Genomic DNA, 7,134 nt, shown 5'->3' with positions numbered 1-7,134 from the left:
CAATACGGAATGGTATTGATTATCTTGATACCATTGCTTTCGCAAAAACTATGGAATTCTTCGCATTTTGCACTGAACTGTGGCCCGTTATCTACACGCAATGTCAGTGGAATCCCATAACGGCTGAACACGATGGCGAGTTCTTTTATGGTATCTGCTGCTGTTATTTCCTTCATTTCGCACACCTCCATATATCGGCTATAGTAGTCAATGATTGCCAACAAATATTGACCCTCTGGTAATGGGCCCAGAAAATCCGCAGCTACATCTACCCAAGGTTGGTTAGGAAGTTCACGTCGTACTAATGGCTCCGGAGGATTGGGTGCAGACACTAAAGTACAACCTTTACAAAATTTTACAAATTTTTCAACATCATTATCCATTTTCGGCCACCAAACATTAGTCCTTAGATGGCTTTTCATCATGTTTATTCCAGGATGTCCTTCGTGGGAAATTTCCAGAACTCTGCTTCGAAGAGCACGAGGTATGACGATACGATCAACTCTTAGCAGGACTGAATCAACAATGCAGAGTTCATTGGCTATTACACGATACAGTAAGGGTAATTCTGATTGTTTGTCATCCTGCAGCAGCATTACAACTTCTGTTATTTCTGAGTCTTGCTGACATTCGTCTTTTATTTCATCCCACTTGAGAGCAAATGTTGAGGCATCCAGCACGGCTATTTCACGAATAACGACTTCCTCCTCTGGATCAAATGCGGTCGATTTTACAGTTGCCAAACGGGATAGACAATCGGCGATATTTTGATTTCCTGGTATATGCACAACATGATAATCGAAAGCCTGCAGTCGTAGCACCCATCGCTCAATTCTGGCACAAGGTTTCGAACGAGGTGTGAATAAATACTCAAGCACCTTACAATCAGTCATAACAGTAAATGGTTTTCCATACAGATACATCCGGAAACGCTCAACGCTCCATACTAACGCCAATGCCTCCTTTTCAGTTTGGCAATATCGTCGTTCAGTATCCGTTAATGACTTTGACGCAAAAGAAATGATTCTATGGTTTCCTTCCGTGTCTTCTTGAAGTAATACTGCACCTAATCCGGAAGGACTTGCATCTGTTATAACGATGGTGTTGTCTTCTATCTTGAAAAATCCTAGCATTTTTGCAGAAGCAAGTTTCGCTTTCACAGCTTGAAATGATGTCTCTTGCTGAGAGGCTCAGCGATCGTTGCAAGGTCCGGAATAAATTTATTCAAATAATTGGCTAAACCTAAGAAACTTCTTACTTCTGATTCATTGGATGGAGAACGAAATGACAAAACAGCTTTAAGTTTTTCACGCGATGGACTAATTCCGGTATCTGAAATGTGATGTCCCAAAAAATCAAGTTTGGAAACTCCAAAAGCACATTTTTCCCAATTAAGTTCTACATTTCTATCTTTGAGCCTATCAAGAACCTAAAAATAGTTTTACAAAATTCATTTATTTGTGATTATTATTTCTTCTACTTTATACATTTAGAACACTACCTTTTTCAAATTTCTATCATGAACCTCCTTGGTTTCTCCTTCCACGATGACATCGTCAAGGTACCAGTAAGTGCCTTCACATCCAGAAAGCATCTCTTCCATGATGCGTTGAAAAATCTCAGGTGCTGTCACTAGACCGAAAGGTAAACGCTTGAACCTGAACAACCCACGGTTAGTAATGAACGTCGTTACATCCCTTGATTCCTCACTTAGCTCGACTTGATGAAAAGCTTCTCGTATATCCAGTTTGCTCCAGAACTTTCCCCTTCCTAACCGCGCAAGATATTCCTCAACCACAGGCATTGGAAAGTGTTGTCGAACCACAGCTTGGTTAACCCGTCGCAAATTCAAACAAATCCTCGGTTCTCTGGAAACTTTGCCAACTACCACTAGTGGAGATACCCACGTGGATGGTCCTTTCTTGATTTCAATGATATCTCGCATTAGTAGCTGCTCTAGCTTACTGTTCACTGCCACCTCCAATGGTATTGGAACTCTGCGTAATGGCTGAAATACCGGCCTAACATCCGGATTCATTTCGATTGTTGCTTTCACTCCCCTTATTTTAGGAAACTGTTTGAGTTCACTCTTAACGTTGTTCACGTCCACGCCCACCTTCAAAACACCTAATTGCTTTGCTGAATAATCACCAAGAATATCCTTCTGACCACCATTCACAACGAAAAACTCCGCAATAGTGGATTTGCGTCCAATAACAATTTCCGATTTAAATGTGCCAGCGACATCAAGTGGCTTGTTGCTGCCGTATCCTTTTAGAATCCGAGATGACCCCTTGGTTGATTTCACGATTTGCACTTGCTTTACCTTCAACATCTTCCAAGTCTTCAACGTTATCAAATTTGCATCTGCGCCTGAATCTACTAAAACCCCAATCTGTATACCTCCGATTGTAGCTTCCAAAACATTACTCTTGTTTCCGACGTAAAAGGCATAGTATACCTTCTCCTCTGTCTTAGGTTTATCATCTTCTTCTTCTTCTTCTGGTTCCTTAGTAACATCTTGATATTTGTCTATTGCATATACTTTCTTCGAGATCCTATGTGCACCAGAATTACCCTTTCGCTTCCTGCAAGTGATTTCGAAATGTCCCAATTGTTGACAACGACGACAAGTGCGTCCTCGAGCTGGACACTCCGGTGAATTCGAGAAATGACCTGATTGCCCACATGAGAAACATGTTTTAAAATTTCTTATCGCCGGTGATTGATTGACTCGATCTTTAAATCCAACAGATAATGACTTTTTCGATCCTTCGCCAAATTTTCCTTCCACTTTTGCTCTTTTAACTTCATAAACCGTAGATTCACGCAACCTGTTATTATTCTCCTTCAGCTCTTTCATCTGGTGTTCCGTGTCCTCGATAGTTGCTGCAATCTCCTCAATCTCCCTCAATGAACGATCACGTTTCAAAATGGCCTTCCGCAGCTCGTCTGATCGGCAATTTTCTACAACTATGTCGATCAAATAAATTTCTTTGAGAATTTCGGATACTTCAGGCGAAATCTTCTCAAAACCACAATTCAGGCTTTGTTGACGGAGGCGAATGATGAAGTGCGAAAACTTTTCGTCAGGCTCCTGTTTCAGCTTACGAAGCTTTCTTCGTTCAATCACATCTTGCCTGCCAGCTTGAAAAAAACGAATCGAGTATCTCTATTGCCAAATCATATACTTTCGGCTCAAGAGTAACCAAAGGGAGTTTAGCATGATTTGGTAGACTGCGAAAAACTCGTTGCAATTCTACTCCACCCAGATGAAGTAGTTTCGCGCGTTTCATTTTCTGATCCGTAATGTCGTATGCTTCAAAATAGCATTCAAGCGACCACTTCCAGGTTTCCCATTCTCTGGAGAGTTTCGCTTTCTCAATGGTTTCACATCGGAACGGTAAGATTTGGCGTGTATCTTCCATCTGTAATTTTTTTTCATATATATATATTTTTTTATGTATATATATGTATATATATACAATTTTTTTTTTTACAAGAACTAGTGTTAACTTGTACTTTATATATATATATATAAGTAAAGGGTACCGGATGATGGCTGTTGTGTTCCACATAATACGATTTTTTTTTCAATTCGCCTTTTATATCTTTTACCGCTAGGCGCTTCGAACCGTGAACCTCTTGATCTGCAGGCCCTAACACTACCACATAGCCCACTCTAGATCTAGATTATTTAGCTTATATATTAAATACAACCTATATTTTACCCTTTTCTTCTTTACATCGCTAGATGACCTTTAGCCCATAAGCTGTGCCATTAGCCTCATGTAGTGAAATATTAGTAACATAATAACCACGTCTACCAATCCGTTTCCATCATTTTCAGTTATATTAGTAACTACTAAACCATCATGGCAACTCCGTGCAAGGCCGGTTACATACAGCTAGTATCTCTATAATTCGCATATTGAATAACAACATAATTATGGCAAAATAAAGATTGTAATATATGTACTCATATCGTTGTCCACAAATATTCTCATTTAGCCGATTCAGGTGGCTTGAAACGTTTGGGTCTACATCAACGCTCACTGCTTGCTCCACAGATGTGGCATGGCATATACTGTAGCATAGGTGGATAGATACGTTTTTAAATATTCGAATGATCAATGGTGGTGACAAAGTTCTGCCAATGGTGTGGCACCAGCAATTTTGGCGTTATAGTTTGGCGTTAGCAGTAAGAACTACAGAGTTGGGAAAAACATCCGTGTTTACTTCTCTCAATTCATCGAACAAGGCGCTAAGGTCGACCAATCAATCTACAAGAAGCTTTTAAAAGGCAGTGTAGCTCTTTGGGAAAGCACACGTTTTGGTCGAAACGAATAGATGTTCCATCACTTGGAGCAAAAGTGTTGGAACCAGCACCGTAATTTCTAATTTTTAATGAGAGATGTCACGCGATGTTTACATATTACCAGTACTGGTTGGAACGTCATAACATGCCTTTTAACTTTTTCAGAGATATTTAATCAAAATACCTTCAAAGTCCCTTAATCTAAACATCTGATTGCTCTGTCTAATCCATTCAGTGATGAGCTTTAATTTTAGGAAAAATCCCTTTATTAAAAGTATGTGGCGAATTTCAGCAAATTTCAGCCAAAAAAGAAGCTATTTGAAGGTATCGATATTTTGTTATTCAGTGTGCAGATAATAGATTTATGATTAAAAAATTAAAACGAATCATTTTTCTTTTTTCTGTATATCTATATTTAATGGTATTTGTTATAAAATGAAAAGAAATAAGAAGTGATTGATTAAAACTGTTACACCTGAATTTGTTTAAAAAACCCAGATTGATCCACCTAGCGTTGGTGGTGCCTTTCTCGCATTTAGTTAAGACACCAACCTTATATGGGGTTTATATGGTCCGATGTACCTTTTTTCTTCATAACTTTGAAACGCAATGACCGATCGTTATAAAATTCAATAGTGATCTACAAGGCTTTGTCCCCTATCGAAACTTGTTGTGAGAAAATCGGTTAAGGATTACTATACGAAAAGTTGTCTAATGTTTTTTATAGCTTTTGTGCACACACATACACACACATACATACACACGGACAGACAGACATGTGCCCAGCTCGTCGAGCTGAGTCGATTGGTATATAATACTATGGGTCTCAGAGGCTTCTATAAAAAGTTCGTTTTCGGAGTGAAATGATAGCCTTTCGGTACAACTTAGTTGTACGAGAAAGGCAAAAAGGGTAATGTTTTGATTAGTAGAACCCTAGCACTTTTTGAACACGCTTAACAGTTGATTTATGCATATTTTATTTCCCTCCCAACTAACAAAATCACGAATTCCCTCATCCTCTTTACGATTGAAAAAAAAAATGCTCCGCACAATCATTTCCGTTGAGCACCGCTGTTTTTATGCTTTCAGAAAATGCCTTTTCACTGCGTTGTTGGGATATCGTGTGTGGTGGAAAATGAAAACAGACGGCAAGGCCGACCGACTGGCCTGGAGAAATTCTGAAGCGCATGGGAGAGGATCGCGTGAGCGCGAGAGAAGCATAAACCATCAGAGCCAGAGAGGAAGAGCAATTTTATGCTTTCGCCCGCATCGCGGAGTTCACATCGGTTCCGTGAACGTGCTCCGTCTGACTCCTTATTGTTTGGTCGCCGCATGATGGATGCAGTTTCGGTTCTCTTCTGCTCGCCGCCTATCGCGAGCACATCGGTCGGTCGGTTCCGTCGGTAGGGAGTTCTGACCTCCTGCGTTCGCGTTCTTCCAGGCAGTCTAGGATAACCGCGCGGACGGAGCGGCAGTGTTGGTTGAAGCAAACGCTAGTGAAAGTGTGTCATTCTTTTCCGAATTTTCCCGCTACGAAAGCGATCGGATACAGTTTGGTGCATCGAGGAGGTGTGATTTTGTCGCGAGTGTTGTGTGATTTTCAAGACGGTCAAGGCCACAGCTGCGGTGGGCCACGGGTTGATGAGTTCTTCGAACCAGTTTGAAACCCATTCAAAACAAAGTGGTATGAAAACATCTTTAATGAAGATTGAGAAGGTTGGTTATCGTGTGACGGAAGGGAATCTCTAAGACGGAAGGATGATTAGTCGAGCGGATAAAGCTTGAGTTGAGTGTGGCAGAACCACAGAGGTGTATACTTCAGTGATTGTTTGCATTCCGTGAGCGGGTGAAAAGGAAGCCTGGAATACAGTTTCGAAACTTTGAGTGATTTTCATTAGTCGAGAGTCTCAGATTGTGGAACGCCGTGTACCGTGAAGGATTACGCGTGTAGTCTCAGCTCATCACATCACCACGTCGGGAACACACTTGTCTCGGGTAAGTGCCACTGGGGGAGTATTTGAAAACAAACAGCCACGCTTCACTATACAAAGCGAAACGGTAACGACCGCTGATTATGATCGGTTAACAAGTCTTCGCACTGTTCCGGTTCTTGAAAGTCAGCTGCTCAGAGCAGACAAATCACCATCAATCACTGTCAACGATGGCGAAGAAGACCATGACATAAATGACGCTTCCAGTTACACCGTTTTCCACCTAACCGAGGTGGGTGTAATAAATCGTCGAATCGATTGTTACGTGACGAATGACTCCATTAAACTTGGCTCCCGGGCGTACAATGTTATCGGCACAGCGGGTAGACAGCGATGACGGTGATCGTAAGGACGTTGAATGGCGGCGTTTCAAATTTCGCCTGGATTCGAAGATAGAATTATTGTTGGCAATCTCAGTGAAAGTTATTTTCAATCTCAAATTCATATTAGGGTGTCCAGTTAGTTTTGAGATGAAAGGCCAGTTTCTGGTAACACGGAGACGGCAAGTCCTATACGAAACGGATCAAGCTTCAGAAAGAAAGTAGTGCCAAATGAAGAATGCTCTGTGACACGAGGGCAGCATCCCAGAATGTCATTATCATGCCATGCCAAGTTAACTGTTCTTCTGAATTGAAAACGGACGAGTAAGCGGAATGCGAACGAAACCAATAAAGTAACATGATATTAAATACCTTTCATTATGACTCAGCTGCAATTACAAATTCCATGAAGTGAGTAAAATTTGTTCAAAGTACTCATCATGAATGGTAACTAGGCTCATTACCCTCACAGTTAAATATATGTGAAAGTTCTTTATGGACACTA

The 7,134-nt window shown here is 40.9% G+C and overlaps 1 protein-coding gene across 2 annotated transcripts in view; it reads left to right on the top strand.

Moving 5' to 3' along the window:
- The first annotated feature begins 5,679 nt into the window (after nucleotides 1-5,679).
- Nucleotides 5,680-7,134, top strand: part of LOC134225610 (connectin-like) — a 235,996-nt gene continuing 234,541 nt past the window's right edge. For both annotated transcript variants that reach the window (XM_062705817.1, XM_062705814.1), the window contains exon 1: nucleotides 5,680-6,313. The gene's annotated coding sequence lies outside the window, so the exon portion shown is untranslated. The remainder of the gene's footprint in view (nucleotides 6,314-7,134) is intronic.

This window comes from Armigeres subalbatus, chromosome 3, assembly GCF_024139115.2.
Source record: "Armigeres subalbatus isolate Guangzhou_Male chromosome 3, GZ_Asu_2, whole genome shotgun sequence".
NCBI lineage: Eukaryota > Metazoa > Arthropoda > Insecta > Diptera > Culicidae > Armigeres > Armigeres subalbatus.
The sequence above is the reverse complement of the archived record's forward strand: the minus strand, read 5'-3'. Positions and strand labels throughout refer to the sequence as shown.